Source organism: Salmo trutta, chromosome 7 (genome assembly GCF_901001165.1).
Source record: "Salmo trutta chromosome 7, fSalTru1.1, whole genome shotgun sequence".
Lineage (NCBI taxonomy): Eukaryota > Metazoa > Chordata > Actinopteri > Salmoniformes > Salmonidae > Salmo > Salmo trutta.
Window position 1 is genome coordinate 9,252,020 of NC_042963.1, and position 12,852 is coordinate 9,264,871.

The window sequence follows — 12,852 nt, forward strand, 5'->3', positions numbered from 1 at the left end:
TACATATTAATTACCTCGACTAACCTGTGCACATTGACTCTGTACCAGTACATCCTGTATAGAACCTCGTTACTGTTATTTTATTGTTGCTCTTAATTATTTGTTATTTCTCAAAAAAATATGTTTATGTATTTTTTTTAAACTTCAGTTTGAGTAAATACTTAACACTTATTTTTCTTAAAACTGCATTGCTGGTGAAGGGCTTGTAAGTAAGCATTTCACTCTAAGGTCTACACCTGCTGTATTCGGCTCATGTGACAAATAACATTTGATTTGATTTAGAAGGTACAAATATTTGATCCTGCTGCCCAGTTTTCGCCCTCTCTATCATCTGTAGCACAGGAAGGCGGCGTCACCTCCTGGATGGCAGGGTCCAGCTCTGAGGTGCCCACGGACAGCCGCCCGGGCACACCATCCAACCGGCGGCTTTAAATTAGAGATCAGTTTCATCCTCCCACTGAGGCGGAGGGAGTGATCATGAGGCCCATTTTAATCACTGCACATCTGTAATCTCTGCAGGTTAGCATGTCGCTACTCTACGCAGGGCCTCCTCCAATCCTAATCACTGCTAATTACCACTACCGCCCACCACAAAACCCCATAATGACCTGGGGCTCTTATCAATACTGAGGTACACAGCCCTGTTCAAAGCCCTGCCACTTGCCCACTCCGCCTGATACCCTGGCCCCTCTCCTCGCCTCTACACCATATCTATACCCTCACAGCCCTCAACAATATCCCCGGCCTGGACCACAGACATCATCTACGCTGCTGCGTGACCAGTGGCCACAAAAACACAGGTCTTATCAATAGGGATCTTTTACGACAGAGTCCACGCAGACCAAGTGGCCAGCCTTATCAATATAGCTCCACTCTGGCAGTGTCCACAGAAAGCCTCATCAATACGGCTGCTTCACCAGCCTCTGGGGCGCCCTGTCCGTTTACAACAGCAGACAATAAAACAAATAATCACTCTATCATTAATGAAATGACTAATGCAATTACCCGATGAGTAGACAGATGGGGATAGAGGTAGGGTAGGACGGAGAGGAAGGACAGGAGGGTGAATAATGCAACATTGGGGTCATAAATTAGTAAAAAAAATCATTTGTGATATACATGTACAGTATTTCAAATGCATCATTGACCTGGATGTCACCAACAATCACATAACCAGTTTAATTTTATAGAGACCTTGTACGTTTGTGACCTGTTGTGGCACGTATCCACAGACAAACTCACGCAAATTCCCTTCCTCTCTGAACCCTTCAAGAGGAACAAAGGAAACATCACATCTAAGCTGAGAAAAAAACATACTTGGTAACAGACACCTGAAAGTAGTTTGACAAGTCTGTCAAATTGTCATGAGCGCAGTGAACATTGATGTTCTGCCTTTACATGGCCTTATGAGTAACCCAACACCACCAAATGGGTTATAAATTATATCATGTTAACGTACTACCTATGACTGTAGTTTATGGTATAGTACTGTAGGGGGGCCGGAGTTCAGATTAGATTACCCAAACAATGTTTTGAGACAGACATAGAGTAGCACTTCCTGGTACAGGTCAAATACATAGCGTACATTTACGTAGTTATTCTCAACAATTCATGGGACTCTTGGACAGCAATTCATGGTCTAATGGACAAGAACTTTGAGTTATTGAGCAATGAATGACAACATCACCAGCATTACTCAACGACAATGACATCAGCCAACCTAACCTAGCGTTCTGTTGGTTGTCCCGTATGCAAAACAAAATGCATGACCATCTGCACCGTCCAAGCAGGCTCACAGGGACTCGCCTGATTGGATCTCAATGACTAACAAAAAGCAGTTACACAACCATAAGTAACAGGTGCTCCCCATTCCCCAACACCATAGTCTCCTCTATCAAGGCTAATTGATTTTAAAAAACAATTGTTGATATCAAATGGGCACATCGCTGCGGAGCCATTGATTTTTTTGACACAGTACAACAGGAAATCTTTATCGGGGCCGTACTACGACCCTGCGCTAATAGGTGAGGTTTAACCTCTGCTGAATGACAAATCCCTGAGCTTTCTTCCCCACTCACTCAGCATGGGGACTCCATCTCTGCTCTTCCCGGTAAATCAAAATCAAATCAAATGTTATTTGTCACATGCTTCGCAAACAACAGGTGTAGACTAACAGTGAAATGCTTACTTACGGGCCCTTTTCCAACAATGCAGAGTTAAAGATTAAAATTAAAAGATAAAATAAAAATAGATGGTGACATGAGGAATAAATACACAGTGAATAACAAATAACAATAAGGAGTAAAAAATAACATGGTTATCTATATAGAGGGAGTAGCAGTTCTGGGTCGATGTACAGGGGTACGAGGTAATTGTATAGGTAGGTATAAAGTGACTAGGCAACACGATAGATAATAGACCGAGGAACAAAGGAATGCCAAATCATTTCAGCCTCCTGAGGGGGAAGAGGCGCTGTGCCATCTTCATAACTGTGTGGGTGTGTCTGGACCATGTTAATTCCTTAGTGATGTGAACACAGAGCAAGTTGAAGTTCTCGACCCTCTCCAAAACAGCCCTCATAGATGTGGATGGGGACATGCTCGCCGCTCCGTTTCCTGTAATCCACAAACAGTTTCTTGGTCTTGCCGACGTTGAGGGAGAGGCTGTTTTCCTGACACCACATTGCCAGGTCACTGACCTCCTCCTTACAGGCTGGCTCATCGTCGTCGGTGATCAATCCTATCACCGTCTGGCCGTCAGCAAACTTAAAGATGGTGTTGGAGTTGTGCGCAGCCATGAAGGGTTAGGGATAGGGTGAAAATGTCAGTGAAGACACTTGCCAGCTGGTCAGCACATGCTCTGAGTACGCCGCATGTCCTAGCCCTGCGGCCTTGTGAATGTTAACTCTTACTCATATCGGCTACGGAGAGCGAGATCACACAGGTGTCCGGAACAGCTGTTGCTCTCATGCACGGTTCTATGTTTCTTATCTGGAAGTGAGCATAGAAGGCATTTATCTCATCTGTTAGGCTCGTGTCGCTGGGCAGCTCGCAGCTGGGTTTCCCTTTGTAATCCGTGGTAGTTTGCAAGTCCTGTATTGACGCTTTGCCTGTTTGATAGCACGAAGGTCAAAGCGGGATTTCTTATAAGCGTCCGGATTAGTGTCCCACTCCTTGAAAGCGGCAGCACTAGCCTTTAGCTCAGCGCAGATGTTGCCTGTAATCCATGACTTCTGGTTGGGGTATAAACATGCGGTCATTGTGGGGACAATGTCATTGATGCACTTAATGAAGCCAGTGACTGATGTGGTAAACTCCTCAATCAGATGTGTCCCGGGACATATTCCAATCTGTGCTAGTCCTGTAGTTTAGCATCCACTTCAATGGATCATTTCCGTATTGAGCACGTCACTGGTACTTCCTGTTTGAGTTATTGCTTGTAAGCAGGAAGCAGGAGGATAGAGTTATGGTCTGATTTGCCAAATGGAGGGTGAGGAAGAGCATTGTATGTGTTTCTGTGTGTGAAATAAAGGTGATCTAGAGTTGCCACCTCCAGTTGCACAGGTGACACGCAGGTAAAAATGTAAAAAAAAAACGATTTTAGTATCCCTGCATTAATAACGTCTTGACGGTCTTGACGATGTATATCCATGTCCTCGTTCAGCCACGACTCTGAAAAACATAATATATTACAGTTTTTCAGTTGATAGGATAGTCTCGAACGGAGCTCATCCAGTTTGTTCTCCAGTGATTGCACTTTCGCCAGCTGCTATCCACTGCAGCGCCACAGGAGGCCTACGTTGCAGGTTTGGAGAGACCACTAGAATTAATAGTATCAATACCTGCCTGTGTGTATGAGACAGACAGACACAGAGAGACAGAGAGAGAGAGCGACGGGAGAGAGAGACAAAAGAGAGAGATGAGAGAGAGACGAGGAGGGGAGAGAGAGAGACAAGAGACGGGAGACACAGGAGAGAGAGACGAGAGAGAGAAAGCCCACTCCTCCAGTCTGGGTAGAGAAAAGGCGTGGTTTTCCACCTACACTCTCTAACAAGAAACATTTCCATGATCATCCAAGCAGACCCAGAGTCCCTTCGGGTCCAGTAGCGGTTCAGTTGAAAATATACACATTTTTGGGATATGCATCTCATGCTCAGGACGCAATCATTTCCATTTTACCCTCTGTTGCACAGCAAAGATAAGACACCTGCATCGCCACGCTAATCAGATGAGCTTCAACAGAACTTTATCATTGACATTTACGACTGTTTACCCAACTAATTTCTTTTAACTGCACTGCTGAACTTTTATCAGCAAAATACATACCCTAGGAAAGAGCAGATGCCAAACATGCAAATTCCAAATATGAGAAATAAGATAAAATAACTTAAAACAAAATGGGGAACATTACTGTAAGCCAGGGTGGCAAGACAGTGTTGACAAAATGTACTCCTGGGAATACAGACAGAAATGAAGAATGCTGACATTCACATGCAAAACTTCATTTTGAGTTCAAAGCCCAGTGGTTGAATGTGTTTACCTGCAATAAGCGCCTGTGATTGAGATACATGACTAGTAACACCCTTGTCTGAGTTTATGCTTCAAGTATACTTTATCACTCTAAAAACACAGCCAGCTGGGAGTCCAAGGTGATGTAAAAAAGAAACACACAAAAAGGACAAGCACTGAATGTCATCATTAATAGTGGCTATGTGCAATGTACTTCCTGTGTCTCCAGGAAGCTGTACCAACAGAGGGCACTGTAAAACAGAGAGCAGCCTTATTAGGGTCAAGGGCAGCAGCAGTAGGACTGGAGGGTCACAGACAGGGGAGAATGGTTAGATCTGATCAAGACACCAATACTACCCCTGATGTCCCCCCCACCCACACACACACACACACACACACACACACACAGAGAGAGAGACAGAGTGTGTGTGCGTGCGTTTGTGTGTATATATGTGCGCGTGAGCTCAATCTCTATTCATTCTTTGCCTCAATCTCTTACAGCCTCCCCTTCCTCCACTGCTACCCTTTTAGAAATTGAAAGTAGAGACCTTCCAGAAACTCTCCCTGATAATCACACATAAATTAATTAGAAAATGTTTCTTGACATTCTCTCCGCATAGATGGAGGGGAAAAAAAGACTCGGGCAAAGCCACAAAATTAATTGTACGGTATGTGACTTCGATAATTAATTCAATCATTAATTCATGTCTTCTTTAACAACTCCTTCTGGCTTCATGAAGGACATTTCAATCATAGCTGTATCAGGATGTAGAGTGTTCTAGAATGAAGCTACTGTAAACGGTCAGGGCCATGTACAGATTCACTAGCTAGAAGTTAGAAGGCCTAAGGCGCTATAATAATAGCGCACAAGGATGTGAAACAACGTGCCATAAAATACGAGTCCTTTCCTTACACTCTAGTTTGTGTCTGTACTTTAAAAGAGCAAACAATTTTTAAACATAATGCTGCTTCCTGTAATAAATCTAGACAGAAATCACAGGCAGTGGTGTAGTGGAGGGTAAATGCAAGTAAACGCAGTTTACCCACCTTTCGCAGAAAAATGCATTAAAACAATAGGAAGCGTTCTTTTTGTCACTGCGACCGGTGAGCAGAGTTACCCACCTATTTGTTGACCACTACATTACTGATCACGGGTAAGAAAAGGGAAGTATTAATGGGCTAACGGAGGAGAGACAATTGAGTCTGCTCTTGTTCCACTTCCTAAAATGGCTACTGTGTTCCTACAGTATTAACGGCAGCTTTTGTTAGAGGAGTGTGTCAGAAAAAGTGTCCGAAATTCCCATTTCCTGGTGTTAATTATTTGAATCAGGCTGGAGGAGGTAACTACTGTATTGACATCCAATCATTCCAGAGATATTTCCATTTGGGCACACCAAGCCAATGATGTGTTTCATAAAATGCATCACCCTCTCCAAGTTCACCACAGTACAGTACATGTGACAATGCTCTTTCCCCTGCATGAAATCTCATCACACACATCAGATCTAAACCATATAAAAACATTCAGTATAGTGGAGCAGTGAGCTGGAGTGGGAAGTTGGTGTGAGTCTGGCAGTGGAGAGATAGAGGACAGGAGGGGGAAAGAACGAACTGAAACGCAGGGTAGGAAGGACAGGATGTGGGCTAGCACTGCTGAGAAGCCAGGCATCTGATAGGGTTGTAATCACCATGGCTCTGTCCCGGCAGCAGGCGCTAACACATCGGCGATGGGAGCAGCTGGGCTGATAGGGCCTGGACAGCACTGAGAAATGTTCCTTTAGATTATACCCCTCGCCTATCAATCATCACGAGGGGAGCAGAGTGACACAGAGACAGGGCCAGTTGAGAGAGAGCGAGAGTGAGAGGACAGGGGTGGGGTTCAAGAGGAACGGAGATAGAGGGGGTAGTTAAGGATGAACTACAGTTGCTCCTTCATTCTAGATAAATACACCAAAGCAGGTCCATCATTAAATAGTGAGCCTATTATTTTACCACAGTGAAACAGACATGTAATGGCTACCATATTTATTCACAGGAACAGATTTGCTTATGATGGCAGAGTGACAGTCAGCCACACACAAACAGTAGAATTGTTCATGTGACACACATTGGGTTACTGTTGCAGTTTCTTCTCAACCACAGCGGTCCCACAGCCCATCGCACTACCCTGAGGTTACAGTAGAGCGAGAGCAGGTGTGGAACCGCTACTGTATGTACTGAACACAGGCCTCCAGAAGGCTCACTAACCAATCAAAGTTACTATAGGGCAATTCCACAGTAACCGAATGATGCTTTGACACCGTTTTTTTTTCTTATTTTTTTACTTTCAAATGTATGCCAAACAAAAACCATTGCTTTCAAAGTTAAACAAAACCTTACAACTCTATACATATGAACTACTTTTGACCTATTCTACTGAAAATTTTACAAAACATTTTTTTGTGGAAGAACTGTGTAGTCACCCTTAGATTTTTATGCGACCACTTTTTCTAAAAAAGATTCAAACATGTCTGCAGAAAGAACGGGGTGTCAGCTATGACAGACACCCAATTTGATATTCTCTTATGATCTTCACATGTAGGCAGTGGCGTGTATTCATGGATGCCAAGGGAAGCCAGGCTTCAACAAATTTTTGACCAATAAATAAATAAATAAAATAATTTATATTTCGTCTCTCTGTGTTTTCATAATTTTCTGTCAATTTGCAAGTGGCTGAATCTCACTGGAGAAATCATCCGAGCGAGGGAAACAATACCCCTCTGTCTCCGCATGTCTACATTTTACATTTACATTTTAGTCATTTAGCAGACGCTCTTATCCAGAGCGACTTACAGTAGTGAATGCATACATTTCATACATTTTTTTCTACATACTGGTCCCCCGTGGGAATCGAACCCACAACCCTGGCGTTGCAAACACAATGCTCTACCAACTGAGCCACACGCGCATGTATCTGATTCTCTCTGGACCAAAAGAGTATAACATGTTGCCGACGTAGCATTTGATTTGCTGGCATCAGTCAATCAGAATTTGGCCTCCCTTGATACATTTTTTTTTGCCAATCAGCGTTGAGCTGAGCTCATCTGTGGGATGTTCCGGTGCAGCAAAACACCCCCCAAGGGAGCCCAGTTTAGATTTGGCTTCAGACCAATCAAATCACGTATCTGGTCTGCTTGTGTTGATGTCCTGTAGTAGCTGGCTTCTAAAATCGGCCCTTTCCTAAGCCATGGATGGAGATGGGGATTTGGACTTGTGGTTTTGACGTAATTCTCTGTACAGGCCAATGATTATGACAGCGATTCTGATCTAACCATAAATGAATATGTTGTGCCACTGGCCTGAGACACGTTCAATATGCAGCCTAGATGTAGCTTAGTAGGCTCACATTAACTAGATAACTAGCTAGCTTAGCTGGTTAATTATTGCCCATACGAGAAAGTCAGGCTAGCAAGCATTTTAACTAGGTAGCCTATGACAACAAAAAACTAAAAGTGTACTGTATGACAGAGCCATAGACCGGTTTGCCAACATGAAAAAAAGGAGGATGCCATTGGCATTCAACTAGTCTACAAGTAGGGTGAGTCAACATTTTTGTTTAAGCGCGCACACACACACACACACACAGAAATCAGTACCATGGACAGCCACATGATATTTAGCAACATTGATTGGACTAAATCGTTTTTGGTATATTTAAGTTTGTTTTCAGTGTATTAAACTATGCATATACAGCCTCGTTGATTTGATGTTTAAATGTTTAAGTGTAAATGGCGCTGGAATGGCAGAGGCAGTGCTCTTGTTGTCTTTATGCTGACGTGCAGTAACTCTGTGGTTCTAAATCACTAGTTGTTTAGTAAACTGTCGAAAACATTCACTTGCTTGACCATGCTGCAGGTGATATAACTGTTTGTATGCAACATTTGCTTTGTGGACTTCACCGGACAGATGTTGCTTTCCTTTTTTTTAACGAAACAAACGTATGTGTAGTTGAATTTATTCTGCCACTGTGCGACTGTTGTCTTTCTGTTGTCATGGCCTTATTGTATATCACAGTGGGGTATGAACGAATGCGTTATCGAGCAAACAACGCAATTATCACAACATAGCTGGCTTTTTTTTACTGGCTTGGCATGCTCAGTGATTTTACCCATGCACCGCTACTGCATGTAGGTGCTCATGGGTCCTTTTCGATGGAAATGCCCTGAATCAACATGTCCAATGGGCATAGAGTATCAAAAAGGCAAACAAACCTCCGGGACTGAGTAAGAAATAGCTTCTGAATGATAAATATAATCTGCTGTAATAGTTACAGAGAAGCCATGAGTAAAAGGTCTAGTAATGAGTGGTTGGCTTTCTATACACCAGTCTGCTGTGTGCTCAATATAAGAACATATCAAGAGACCAATATTTCCCTTAGACACACATTCTCGGCCTCACCACAGAGGGCGAAACACACTCACTCATCCTATCCCCGCACTCCTACTCCTCAATCCCAACCCCTCAAAATTGATGTCAGAAATGTCAATAGACCAACCGTAAACCAGCCTTAACGCTGGACCCCCCCCCCCCCCCCAGATAACAGGCTGTCTTCACACAACCACAGTCGCTGCCAACCGGATCACAAATTAGCTGCTTTACCTTAGCATTGCCATTATAGAAAAATGTCTTTTCTTTCGCCAAGACATGCTGTAGATATACACCCACACCTTTGCAGAGATTCATAGAAATCCAAACTGTACCACAACAATCAGTACACTTCATCCATGAAAGAATCACTTTGATTGGTGGTCACAGCAAACAAGTGTTCTTGTCCTTAGAACCATCATCTAGGTCAGTACAAACTGATACTTTCGGTAACAAAGTATTGTCCTAAAAAAATAACAGATTTTGTGATTGGTATTTTTGTTGATTTCTAATACTAATAGAGAAAATAGCTACAAAACATTATGCAAATGTCTTATTACTGCACTTGATGTCTTGATGCAATGTCTTATTACTGCACTTCTGCCTTTCGTGACACACAAGGAATAAAAAAGTAAAACTGCTATATCGCAACCTGATACACACAACTAAACTTGAATAATTTCTAATTTGATGGATATCTTTACAGTGAAATAAAGCAACTTGCAAAATAATAAAAAAGCAAAGCACACAATTTTCCAGATAACATTACTGCCTTTAATATTATGTCACAGGAGATTACGGTCTCCAAAACTGCTAAATATAAGGCATGTTCAAAACCTTGCTGTTAGGTACATGAATTTGCTTTATAAATTCACATAAAACCATATATCATATGCAGATTTAGAAACAGACTTCATAATAATCATAATTTTTATAGTCATGATTAAAACTATTTGTATTTAATACTTTAATCTTGGTATACCTGTAAGGAGCCATGTCAGTTCTACCTCTGTCTTTTCCACTTTAGTTCAGCTCATCCCTCATCCCTCATCCCTCATCCCCCTTCTCGCCCTCTAATTCCCTCTACGGAGCTCTCCTATAGAGGGACATGCAGATTCAGTCATTCTCTGCTGACAGAGAGACAACCTAACCCACTATACACACCTTCATATCAGGACCACTTAGCATCATTTATATGCCATTGATAATATGCATATTACTATGTCACTCCATGGTCCTTCATAATTAAATATTATAAAAAATCCACCACAACTGGTAAATAATAATAATAATAATTATTATTACGTTGCCATAATAATTTATTATTGCGGGTAATTTGAATAACTCTGGAGGATAAGGATAGAGGAAAATGCTAGCAAGGCAGGTCTGCTGGGTTTCTCCAGGTCCGATTGCACAGCTCAGTGACACTCAGTCTGTTCTGTTCTGTATGTGGAGGAGAGAGAGCCAGGAGCGACAGTCCGTGAGCCACGAGGGATTACTATGACGGCTATTTGCATATCAAGAATTTTAAGCAGAGAGGAAAATATCAAACCCTCCAGCCAGCAAGGTCATTCAAGAGACACATTTTTTTCTCTTCATAATTTATTTTGCATATCATGCAGCAGGACACATCCTAGATTAAAAAGCCGCTTTACCGTATCATACTATCCCTGCCAGACACTTGGTCCCAGCCACCGCCTTCCATTCTACAACACCACACCCTCATCAAACTCTATATTACACACACCAACTCCATTACAGAGACATACAACCACAGACACACACCTCCTCTTCCAGGTGGCCTGAAAAATATAGCAAGAATATCATTTGTAAAATAATTATTTGAGCTAGAGTAAGCCTTTTCCTACAGCATCCAACTTCTTTAAATATTGCTTATAATCAAAGCACATGTTTAATGATCATGGTTTTCACTATCAATTAATGTCACAAAGGCAATGTATTGATAGTTGACAGTAAACAGGATGATTTTATTTTGTATACTGCTTGATAACTATCGTCTATAGTCATATCACTCAGGTGGATGAAAGTGTAGGCTACAACCATATGATAACCAATTATCATATAGTCCTACCAGGGAAAATAACACACTAATCACACTTTACAGGAAGATAATATAACGGCTTTCTGATGGGAAGTGTCACATTTTATTTTCTAATAACAGGAAACGAATGTGGTCGACAAATATAGGCATGGGAAGAATTAAAATCCTTATTTTCAGCAATTACAATATGGGTCTTCCTTCTGTTCGTGTGAAATGTAATGTCTGAGCAGTGGTAATGACACAGAAACAACGCAATATCATTTACATGAACAAAATAGATTAAAAAAAACATTAAAACCCTTTCTATAAAGAATTGCTAACGTAATAATCATTACCATTATATTGTAAAAATTTGATTTTTGGACAGAATTGGAAATTACATGAAAAATATTTCTACACTGTAAATTAACAACAAATATTCGTGATTGTGTTCATCATTGACTCATTATGGCATAGAGAGAGAGCGAGAAGACTGCGAGGGCCTGAAGACATCAGTCATGGAGACAGAATATATCAAATTTCTCACATGAAGCGTGGCTGCCATGACATGAACATCTAGAAAGCACAGAAATTGAGGGCAAGCACCAATCTCTGGCAGACAGGAGCATGACAGTCTGCATTTGTGAGGAGGAAAATAGTTAAGTTGGACAGCTTGTGAGAGCGACAGAGAGAGACGGAGAGAGGGAGGGGGAAAGAGAGAGTAAGAAGGAGAGGGAGATGTCTGTGGTGAGGACCCGACCAGACCCTGCTCTCTAGTGTAAACCACCCCAAATCCCTGTACCCAGACAGACAGCCAGATGGCCAGCCAGGAGGTAGAGACAAAAACAGATATGCAGCTAGAAAGTTCTGTATCTTCAGTCTGATCCGAAAACAGGGGTAAACTAAGTGACAGTGAGAAATGAGCAGAACGCTAACACAAAGAAGAATGAGATTAAAGCCTTTTCCATATGAGAAAATGTTGCTCTCCCAGAGACTTGTGAGAAATCGCTGATGGAGACTAAACGAATGTATGAACAAGACTACGTTCACCATGTCTCCATTCCTGACATTCAGAAGAAGAAAAAACAAGAGGGAAGTGCATGTCTGGGTTTGGGGGGGTTGTTAGTGGTGATGGGGGATTGTGGGGGGGGGGGGGCTTGACGATAAGGGAAAAATTCAGACCGGTCAAAGTTTCCCTTTTGCCAATCGTGCTCCTGATAAAGACAGCGCCTGCTCCAGTACTGATAGAAGGGCTATCTCTCGCTCGTTCCCCCTCTCTCTTGCTCTCCCGGCAGTTAGTTTGTGAGGAAAAAAGCCTATCACACTAACATCACTGTGCTGCCATCAACCAGCAACCACACAGCAATTAATATCGCTTCAAATTACTGTTAAAGGGACAGGCTGGGACATGACGATAATGAAAACATCCTCAACTAAAATAATTAAAAAACACTGACATACTCACTGATGGGCACACACACACTCACGCACACAGTTTGAAAATAAATATGAAAGATAGATCCTATAGTAATATCCTTACATTATTTAACTGAAAAGAAGAAAAATAAAACAGCTATGACAAGAGGGAGGGAAAAAAATATGATGGCAATCGCTTGTTAAATCCTCTGTGCCATGTTTGTGCTCTCAGACGGGTTTTTGTTTCAAGTTGAATAAATTCCCATTGGTCACATTAATGGCCGCCTCTCCCAAACAACAGCCTGGGCACGTCACACCATCTACACAACTTAAACACACTCACACTTACTTTACAAAACAAATACACAGCCCTCAGTCAAGACTGCTATAACACAAAAACAAACATTACACACGCACCGCACAATAAACAAGACATGGATTCACAGTCTCTGACTAGTCGGACAGACAGACAAACTGACTCAC

The 12,852-nt window shown here is 42.1% G+C and overlaps 1 protein-coding gene across 3 annotated transcripts in view; it reads right to left on the reverse strand.

Moving 5' to 3' along the window:
* The window catches only part of LOC115196864 (zinc finger protein ZFPM1), a 78,965-nt gene that overhangs the window by 24,269 nt on the left and 41,844 nt on the right, over positions 1-12,852 (reverse strand). The gene's annotated exons all lie outside the window — the stretch shown is intronic.